The 10,145-nt window shown below is 38.5% G+C and overlaps 1 long non-coding RNA gene across 1 annotated transcript; it reads right to left on the bottom strand.

Annotated features, from left to right (window-relative positions):
* Positions 1 to 178: 178 nt before the first annotated feature.
* On the bottom strand, positions 179 to 6,128 carry LOC146424401 (uncharacterized). Its single transcript, XR_014846944.1, has 2 exons — positions 6,021 to 6,128; positions 179 to 2,189 (listed from the first exon to the last, which is right to left on the bottom strand). It is a non-coding gene; the product is annotated as an uncharacterized LOC146424401 (long non-coding RNA).
* Positions 6,129 to 10,145: the final 4,017 nt, after the last annotated feature.

Genomic DNA, 10,145 nt, shown 5'->3' on the forward strand with positions numbered 1-10,145 from the left:
CTGTGTTCCCTACTAAACTGGATCCCATCAGCACGCCTAGTTATGTACACCCACTTTCTCTGTTCCCTTTCTAGTCTATCATTGCCTACTGGGAGATACACATTGCCTGAAAATCAAACAATTCTAGTATGTTTAAGAAAGAAGCAAAGCAAGCCACTGAGGTACAATCAGTACCCAATTATTTTAGGAAGGACCAACATGTTTATTCAGATATTGCCCTAATACAGCATCCAAAATGTCTCAAAAGGAGAAAAGTCAGCTACTTTCAGCTCACCTCCTCCTCTGTGTGGCAGTCATGCTTCTGGTAGTTTGGAGGAGCTAAATCCAGCAGTTGGACTCCAGCATGATCTTGGTTTTGTCTTCGTGTTTGCACTGGTGATCCTTGTGGGGTTGACCCTGAATGTCCTAGTACAGCTTGTTTCTCGAGGAAACATTGACAGAACAAATAGGTGTTAAGGGGATAGAGGTGTGAAATACCGAGTAGAGAAAGTAGATGAAATAATTTATAGAGAAAGTGATTTTTGTTGGTTTCGATAGAAATGTACCTAAAAACTAACTTACTTTGGAGTTTGTTTTCCTGGGTGGTAAGCCCTCAACCTGTGGGTGGGAAGAAGGAAGAAGTGAGGGCACCAGCTATGACAGGTCTGGGGGCCAAACCTTGTGGGCCCAAACACTCCCTTATTCTCTCCCGAAGGCACAAGGCATGCATTTTGGATGTGGAAGACAATTCAGACTTCCAGCTGTTGCTCTATCCATTTCAATAATTTTACACTGTATCGTTTGCACAGCATTGCCCTAAAGAAATGTAGCTGTTTGGACTGTTTGTAACAGGTGTCCTAAGCACTGCTAGCTTTCTCGGCCCATATCCCCACTGCACTGAGCTACTGTGGAAAACAAAACCTTCTTTTCCTCCTTTGCACTGGCTTGTGATAGGGCAAAAACCATCCAAAACAACAAAAAACATACTGCTAGTAACTGTGACCTACAACTGGAGCTTGTGCCAGAAGCTGAAATTATGATTTCTTTAAATTATGAAATGCTTCACATAGAGGCACATACCACAGAAGTGACCCTACTGGGTCTTTTCTGAACAAGTTAAAAAAAAAAATAAAATGGGGAAAAAGAAGGGAAGAAATCCAACATTTTAAGCATCAAATTACTAAATAATAGAAATGGCATTTTCTGTCTTAAATGTTTAAGAATGGTTCAGGAAAGAGATTAATATTAAGCCAAAAATTTGCTTGGCTTTGCTGCAGTTGGCTGCAGGAATGTAAACTTTTTTTCAATGACTTCAGCTCCTAATTTAAAAGCTAGGATTTTTAGCAGTGAGCAAGAGACTATATTTGGCAAAAAAATTCTGCTGGCTTTACTTAGTTACCAGCACATTCAAAACAATACTCCTTTATCAAAAAACAATAGTCTGGTTTATTCACAGCATATGAATAAACCACCAAATTCCACTTTCTTCTCTTGCAATATATCTGTTGCTGTCTAATGAGCTGCAACAGTGCCTGCACTTCATTTTCAGTAAAATTAAATTTATGCCTCGCAGGAATTGTGGTTGATCATGGCACTGCTCCTAGGTATGGGTGGGGTTTGTTTTTTCAACCAGCTCTTGGTTAGCCACATGGGTACGTGCTGTCGCACCACACAACACAATCTTCTCTATAATAACTGGTCTATGTAGCCATCCACCCCACAAAAGTGAATCCCACTTAATTTACTTTGTGTTTATCACGCTCCCTTTCAAACTGTATTGTTGGCACAGACGGGTATTTACACAACTTTTATTTTAAACTCTTCGAGTCGGCACTTCAGTAACACTTGCTGTCAGATTTATAGTGCATGTTTAAAACTAATGCTCTAAAAATGTAATATTTCAAAGAAGAGGAAATAAGTCCAGACAATGGACTAATACACTCAGGAGTCTATTCTCTCCCTGGATGTGATGGGAACTGTGTACACTGCTGATGAAGGAGCCAGTCCTGTGAGGCAGACTGTATACTTCTGTGTTTATGAGATTATGCTTGAGCTAAAATCATTGAGACAATCTGCAGTCTTCATGCAAAATCCATCAGGCTGGGCAGGGAAGGTAGGCTTGGAATCTTGGATCACTGTGCTCCGATGGCAGTGGCAGATCTGGTGGGGTATTCTGTGGTCCATGGTAAGTTCAGGTCTTTTGTTTAACCCTGATCAAAATAAAGGGAACAAAATGAGATGAACAAAAGAAAAGATAAAAAGGCTCTTGCTCCGCCAGTGTAATAGGATAGATCCAAAAGTGGCTTTCAAAAAAAATCTAACATGAGAGAAATATCTTCTAGTTTCTAGTAGGAACTTTCAGGCTTGTTGTAGGGCAGGAGGAAGCATTATTTTATCAATAAATAAAAAATCTTCATATATATAGATATTATGATCTAGGTACTCTTTCTCAGTGCCCATTTTCCATGGCTAGCAGAATGCTGTAGCAACATGCATGGAGCACACAGATTTCTTTATGTCTACAGGAACAAAAGCTACATTTTTTGAAGGCAAAATTTGGCCTAAAAATTTTGGTTTGTGTTTTTGTATAAATCTATAAACCTATGTATTTTTTCTTTGTCTTTCTCCCCTTGCAAAAGCAATATTTCAAACCTTTTGTTTAGGAAGCTGCTGGTGTACACATCTCAGCATTCCTGCAGTAATTAAACAATGTGGAAAAATAATGAAGGAAAAGTATTTGTTAAGGATTTGGTTTTTCAGGCTTCTTGAAAATAACAACTGTAAAACCACTTGGCACACTCATATCCCTTTCTTTCTCTTGAGACTACAAAATTCATTTTTTACAACAGGCTTGTGAAGTAACAGAGAAACAGGTGAAATGATATAACCACTCTTTACCCAGAAGTTCACTTGAGAAATCATCAGTAGATTGATCACTGTTGATTCTCCATCCTCTGCTGTAGCTTCTAGGGTTCTAACTTTTTAAAAACTTGTACTCTTAATGATATTTGCTACAATCAATTCTGTGTAAATTGGATCAGTTTTAATGCAAGAACAATTTAAAACTTGACAAAATGTTGGAAGGAGAAAGTCAACTTCTTTTCTTTCTTTTCTGATACCAAAAAGAAGACATTTGAAGAAAGAAATAAATTTTAAAATAAGATAATAAAAAGTGATAGAAAGTAAATGGATATGTGCCAATATATAAGCATACACACACAAACACACATGCACACACATATATATAAATGAGTGCTAACCTTAAAACTTCATGATTCACCCCACTGTGTTCTCCATATTCAAACAACTATTCTTGATATCTTTTCTTTATGCAAAGCAGTAGAAACTGGACACAAAACCCCACAATTTTTAATTTAAAGCTTTTAATTTAATTTAATTAAAGCTGTCCTTTCAAAAAGTCCAATATTTTAGGCTAATGAGTAGAAAGAGAAAGTGAACTTGGAAAATGCGGTATGATCTTTATGGCACAGGCTACATAGCAGGGTGGTCACACAGTGTCAGTGCTTCTGAACCGTGCAAATCTTTCTGTAGCACAATACAGTTTCATCCAAGCTGGGAGAATGCAGGGGGTTGAAGCAGAGCCTCTGTGATGTGGTTCATATGCACCCCAAAAACTGTGTCTCTTTCAGAGTAGGCAGAGGGGAGAACAGGTGAATTTTGTTTGTGAAGAATAAAATTACACAATTACAAATGGCAGTACAGTTCTTTTACTGAAAAGTTAGTGAAGGGAAAACAGCATGAAATAATTAAAAACTCATAACAATGTTAAAATACTCATGGTGGTAATATACTCAATTGGTGATCTCTTGATGATCTTCTATATAAGACTGTTCATTGCTTGTTTTCCAGGTCTTGGCAGAGGAGGAAAGTAATATTATCCAAACCACCAATTAGATACCTTTTAGGAGTTATTTACAGAATGTTCCTGTCTTGCTAGTTCTTGCCTTACTTGGATGCTACAAAGCCATGCAGCTGATTTTTGTTTTCAAGAGACTTAGCAGAAGTCCACAATCTTTGTTTATTTATGATGCAATCACCTCTTTCTGTGTGGCTGCTGAGTGTAAAACTTTTGTCAGATATATTGCAAAGATGAAAAGACATACAGAGTGTCATTTGGATTGTAGCTTTTTCTCTTTCAAGTTACCTTTTCCATCTAATTATTAGCAGTAGCTACACAAATATCAATTTCCTTGCACTGCCTGTGAAGCTGTGCATTTATGAAACTTCAGTAGGGTAGAATCTTATTGCCAGAGCTGCGAGTAGAGTTTCAAGTGGTTGCGGACAAGTGCAGGTGGCCAGCACTAGAAAGTGTCATTGTCAAGCATTTAAACTCATTTATATGTGGTACAAGGAAGACATTATGGCAACAGATCACTCAGCCATTACAGCCATGGAGTGGGGAGGGCACTGCCAAGCATGTTTGAAGGAAATTGATTGTGAGCTGGCAGGAAATTTGTTATAAGCACTGTGAAAAGGGATGGCTTTTCCCTGATCTTACCTTCAAATTTTTGGTTTGGTTTGATTTGTTTGTGGGGTTTTTTTATTTGTTTTTAATAGGAACTATTTGAGCAGCAGTGTTAATATACACTGATTTGTAATAAGAGTACAGGTATTTCTGCACAGATGTATGTGTGTATTGGTGTTATTTTCAGCTATTTTCCATTCACTCTTTTCAGGTGGTGTTAAACTGCATATTTGATATAACAGTTGTGCCTGTAACAAACCCATATTCCTCATAGTAGTTTCAGTGGTGACTATATAGGACCTTTAGCTGGGCTGTCCTACAGAAATGGGCCAGAGCTGGCTCGTGCTCAAAAATAATAGGAAGCAGAATTTTCCATTTTTGCTTGCATTGCACTGTGTGATACAGTACATAATTTAGGACGTTGGCATCTAAAAATAGACCTGGTCATTTGCCAAGAGAGTCAGAAAGTAGTACTGTTAAAATACCTTTCGAGAGCATAAAGTGAATGTAAACATTCAAGTAGAGCTGTTTATGAATCACCAAACAAAACCACCAAAACCAAACTGAAACAAAACCCAGTGAAACTAACAGTATAATAATTCTTGCTTTGAATTTTATTTTTTGTGAATATTTTTTTCTACAGTTGGTGTTTATTTAAAAGCCAATAAAACCAGATAAGACAATTAGAAGATACCATCATGCAATAAAAAACCTACCAATTTCTATGTAGACTTTCAATTACTAAATTATTTTATGTCAAAAGCAAGAAAACTAAATGCTTCTGAATATAGTGCATTGGAATTTTCTTATCAGTTATTTTTTAGAAGCGCTGCACTTAAGAGCACCATAGTAACAGCTCTGCAAGCTGATTCATTAGCGTTAATCCACTGAGAACTTCACTGAAAACATTTCCTCTGGGATCAGAGAGACTCGAAATCAATTGTGATAATATTAGAACAAATTTAAGGATCAAAAATTCCTAGAAAGTATATGATGAATAAATAAAGAGATCTTTATTCCTTTTGTAATCTTTTTCACCTCCACTTTGTTGTGCTGCAAACAAATATTTTTGTCTTGCAAATGTTAATACCTTGAAAGATTTTGTAAAATTGTGGCTAAAATCATTCACTCTCAATAATGTGAGTAGTTAAACTACTACTATTTGCAAATCAGACTGTGGGAAGATCAAAGTAATTGATGATATTGATATAGTGAGGGCATCTTTGCCAGTCGCTTGTGGTTTGAGCATATGAGTCCAAGGTAGATCAAATCTCTGTTGAGGCCTGAACCTGAATATCATTTATTCCCCTCCAAAACAAGCCCAAAGGTTGTGATGATGAAGGCAGCACATTAAATACAAGTCCAGCTATAGTTCCAGCCCTGTGGTTTACTGAGGAAGAGTTCTGTTTTATATGGTTGATGCCACCTCACTCTGCAGCCTCCTGCTCCAATACCAGCAAAGCTTTGGTTTAATATGCTGCAATCATTGAACAAGGCTTAGGTGGCCCTAATTATATGCTATCAACAATTAAGAAACCTATCATGTGTTGCAGACCTTGGTTCTGGAGGGGAACCAGCAGAGGTATCACACTCCACACCACCTTGTCATCAGCTGCAGCTGACCTTTAACAGTACAAGCAGCACCTGTGGTAGGTGAAACAATCCAAATTCTCATGTGCACTTTTCCTTCAGAAAATGAGGAACATTTCTGGTACTGGGCACTGTTCTATCTGAGTGCAGTCATGCTGGAAGAAAAATAAATTAAAAGTTTTATAAAAATAAAGGATGGCAAGTCAATGTTCCATTAAATTAAAATGTTGAATTACCATCTTTTGTGTCATTAGGATGTGTCCTCCCGTCCTGCCATGTACACTTAGTCCAGAAGGATGGCCAGAAAACCCTGTCAACTTCAGAGTTGTGTGGGGAATGCTCAGAAACACATCTCAGCCTCTGTGCAATCCCGTATCCTGGACACAGCATCAGTGGTACTGCCAGCTCCTTTGATATCAGGTCCACAAAAACAAGGAAAGAATGGTTGTCACTTTATGTCACTCTCTCCAAATTTTTCTTTGTTTCACTTTTAATTCCAGTTTGCCTGGAAGGAGACCAAGATGACGAACTCTGGTCAATAATGAGTATGTAGGAACTGGAGCCATGGGAAGCCCTGCTGGAGTGAGGCAGCACTGAGCAGGAAAGCATGGAGGGTGCTGGGACTTCCTAGCTGCATGGAACCAGCTCACTGAAATCCCAGTGCAGTTGTTTGTGAAAGTGCAATTGGCTTCATAAGGAGAGTAAATGAGCACTTTTTGTCCCCATGTATGATGTCCGTGTGTTTGGCTCTGGTCCTGGGCCATGGCTTGATGGCATAGCTGGGAAACTATGAGGGCTGGCTCTGATGCATCACAGAGCACAAACCCACTCACCTTTGTCCAAAAATTGTATGCAGGTTAACTTTGCAAGCCTAGGTGTCACCTGCCAAAACATTCTACAGTCTGCCAAAGCAGACAATATCTCTTTTGAAACGTACCTAATTCTGGCATAAAGAAATGAGATTGTATTTGGGGTGAATGCACAAGGAGTACAGGACAGGTAGGAATGAGCAGGAGAAATGTGCTTTTGAGAGGCAAAAAGGTAGAAAAAAAGAATATATTTAGAAAAGGCAGGTGGCCTTAAAATTATTAATGAGATTTTAAAATGGGTGTATACAAAAGTTAGAAGCTACTGAAAGACCTTAAAGGGGAGTTGTAGATGTCATAAGCACTTTTATTTTAATTATATTTTGTCTTGGTTGGATCTGAATTTTAAACCTTGTAGCTTAGTCTCTGTAAAATCTCCTAGATGAAAAGGGCTACTAATATCTAACATTTTTGTACTATACTTGAACATATAAGCTATATGTGGTGAGATGCTATCATAACTAAGCAAAATTCACAATGCATACCAGCAGTTCAAGGCCAGAATGGCCTCTAAGTGATACAGTAGCAATACTTTCCAATCCATTCAATTAAATATGACATTTCAGGACAGCCCTTTGCTGTCCTTCTCATCTGAACATCTCAAAATATTCAAGTTGTATTAATAAGGAATGAATTAGAATTCATAATTTTACTGTGATACACTGCAGTAAAGACTGTCAAGCAATTCATGAAAATGACAAAAAAGAAGTAACAGAAAGATTTGGAACTACCCAAAATCACAGTTCTTTGTTGTTAATTACATTTTAGGACCTTGACACAAATAAAGGTGTTGCAATACCTCATGTGAGCTCAGAGGGTTAAGTAATGTTTTTTCACATTTTCAGCATGTACAAATAATTACCCTGTTCAATTTTCCTGAATTGTACACAGGGAATTAGTAATTTCTGGGCAGCAAAATCTTAGCAGGGGCAGGATGTTTTCAGCACTTGCACCACAAAATCACCATTGTCCAGCTGACAGAGAAAATGTTTGAGTCATTTGAGTCTGAGGGAGTGGAAACCATACAAGAAGGAAAAAAAAATAAAAGTATCCAGCTGTTTCCTTGGTTGGAAGCATTAGTACCACAGAAAAGGGAAATTTGCCACTTTAACAACTTATCCCATAATTTTAAAAGCCTTGAAAAGAGAACACAGCCTTGTTATATTGATAGTCCCAGACTATAGAATAGAAAGCTGAGCACTGCTCTGTAACGACGTGAAAATGAGTCAACAGTGGGTTATGTCCCATCACAGAAAGCTTTTGGAGCAGGTGACCCCATGCAGAAGGACAAGCAGGATAGGACTGAGTGAGGGCAGCATGTTTCACTTGGGGCTGAAGCACCTCTAACCAAGCAGTTGCTCTTCATATTTGTGTTTAGGGGAGTTGTTCTGAAGCTGAACACTGCTGGTTGATGTAATCGAAAGCCATGACATGGTTCTAGGACTCTTCACACCATTGTGGACTGATTATATTCTTGTCCACAGGTAGGATTTTGGGTGGGTTGTCTACTCTGAATTTTTGAGCCAGATCTCACCTCCAAGAGCAGCGGAAAGTGTGTTGTTTGCTGCTTTGCAGTTGTGTTTGTGGGCTTGGCACACAGAAGGACACACCAGCACGTGGGGTCATGTAGGATCCCTTTTGAAAGAAACAGCAGGTTGCAGTGTTGTGTGATGAGGCTGTATGGCTGAACAGCACATGCCTCTCCACAGAAGAAGGCTGGTCAAAATGGCTAGAAGATAAAATCTACCAAACACCTTCTAAATAAAGGTGTTGATTTATTTATTAAAGATCACATGCAGAAAAAAAAAAAACAACAACTCAATAAACACATATGTTCAGAAGACAAACATGATGCCTGCCATGGGCTACAGATGAAGCCTCAGATGCAGCATTTCTATTTTTTCTTTTGTTGGGTTCCCCCATGAACTGAGTTATACCGTGCCACAGTGATTAGCTTACTGTCCCCATTTAGCTCTCCAATGGGGTGTGAATAGTTTAACTCTGATGCACAGTCCATTTTCACTGGTGTTTCATCTGCATTTCATCATGCTGGGAGAAATTAGTCTTTGGGCATTTCTAAGGACTGCTGTAAAGATGATAGGTATGTTTGCTCATTGTTTTGTCATCACGTGTGATGGTGTTCCTCTTTCATGCAGTGTCAACCCAATTTGTAGTAGTCTTGGAGTAAGTATTAAAGAAGATTGCTGTGTTCCTGTTGTTCAGAAGTTTCTTCCTGACTCTGGCACTGCCAGGGATATATGATCCTAAGTGGCGGCTATGTGATGGGTGCACAGAAGCAGTCAAGTAATTTAGGAAAGAAAAAACCTTTCCATGTTTTCCTTTTCACATGCGCTAAAAGAAAAGTAGACAGATTTATGTCTCACACTATGTTTACATTGCACTGGTATCAATACAGGTAACCTGAGAGAGAAATAGCAGAGGTAACTGTCGTCAGCAGATATCATCAGCTTCACAGACCTTCCTATGGTTAAAAAACTGCTGTTGTTCCTGCATATTTGTGTATTAGACTATTGTAAGCTCTGAGTATATTGCAAGTTTCCCCAGTATATCTACTGCAATAGAACAGTGTTACTATGAACCTCTTCACTGATCACCATTGGTTTTTACATGAAAAAATGTGCATGTTATAAGAGCGGCAAATGCACATTATTCAAACTTCTTGCAGTCCGTGATTAATCCGGTTAGAGTGACTTGAGTATTCCATGTGTCTGCTGGCCCCCAGCAGACCTCTTGGCAGGTGATGTGGCTCTGTTTTCCCTTAAGAATTCCACAGAAACATGTGTTGTGTAATGTGATACTGCACTGTTCCTTTTCTGAGCCTCCAGATTGCTATTGTGAGGAAAAAGTTGCTATTAACATAGTTTAATGCTACTTAATTTATTAGTTAGTGGTTAATTTATTTACTAACTGGGTTAAAGGAGGAGACATACTGTATCAAGGGAAATCAGTTCTGGTCTGATAAATGAAGGTACTCCCCCATTCCCAACTTGTATGTATAATGTCATATACATCTCTCTTAAAATTACAAAGAGTTCTTAAAATTGCAAAGGAGTTCTGGCATGTATCCAAAGTCATTGACACAAGGAAGGTTAGCCATAGGGTGAGACTTGAATCTAGGAGGAATGGAAATCTTTAACCATTGCTTAGGTCATGGAAAAAGATCAAGCTTGCAGCTCTCAGATGTCTGTCCCTGTATGCACAAC

Source organism: Lichenostomus cassidix, chromosome Z, assembly GCF_008360975.1.
Source record: "Lichenostomus cassidix isolate B80296 chromosome Z, HeHo_3.0, whole genome shotgun sequence".
In the NCBI taxonomy this organism is placed as follows: domain Eukaryota; kingdom Metazoa; phylum Chordata; class Aves; order Passeriformes; family Meliphagidae; genus Lichenostomus; species Lichenostomus cassidix.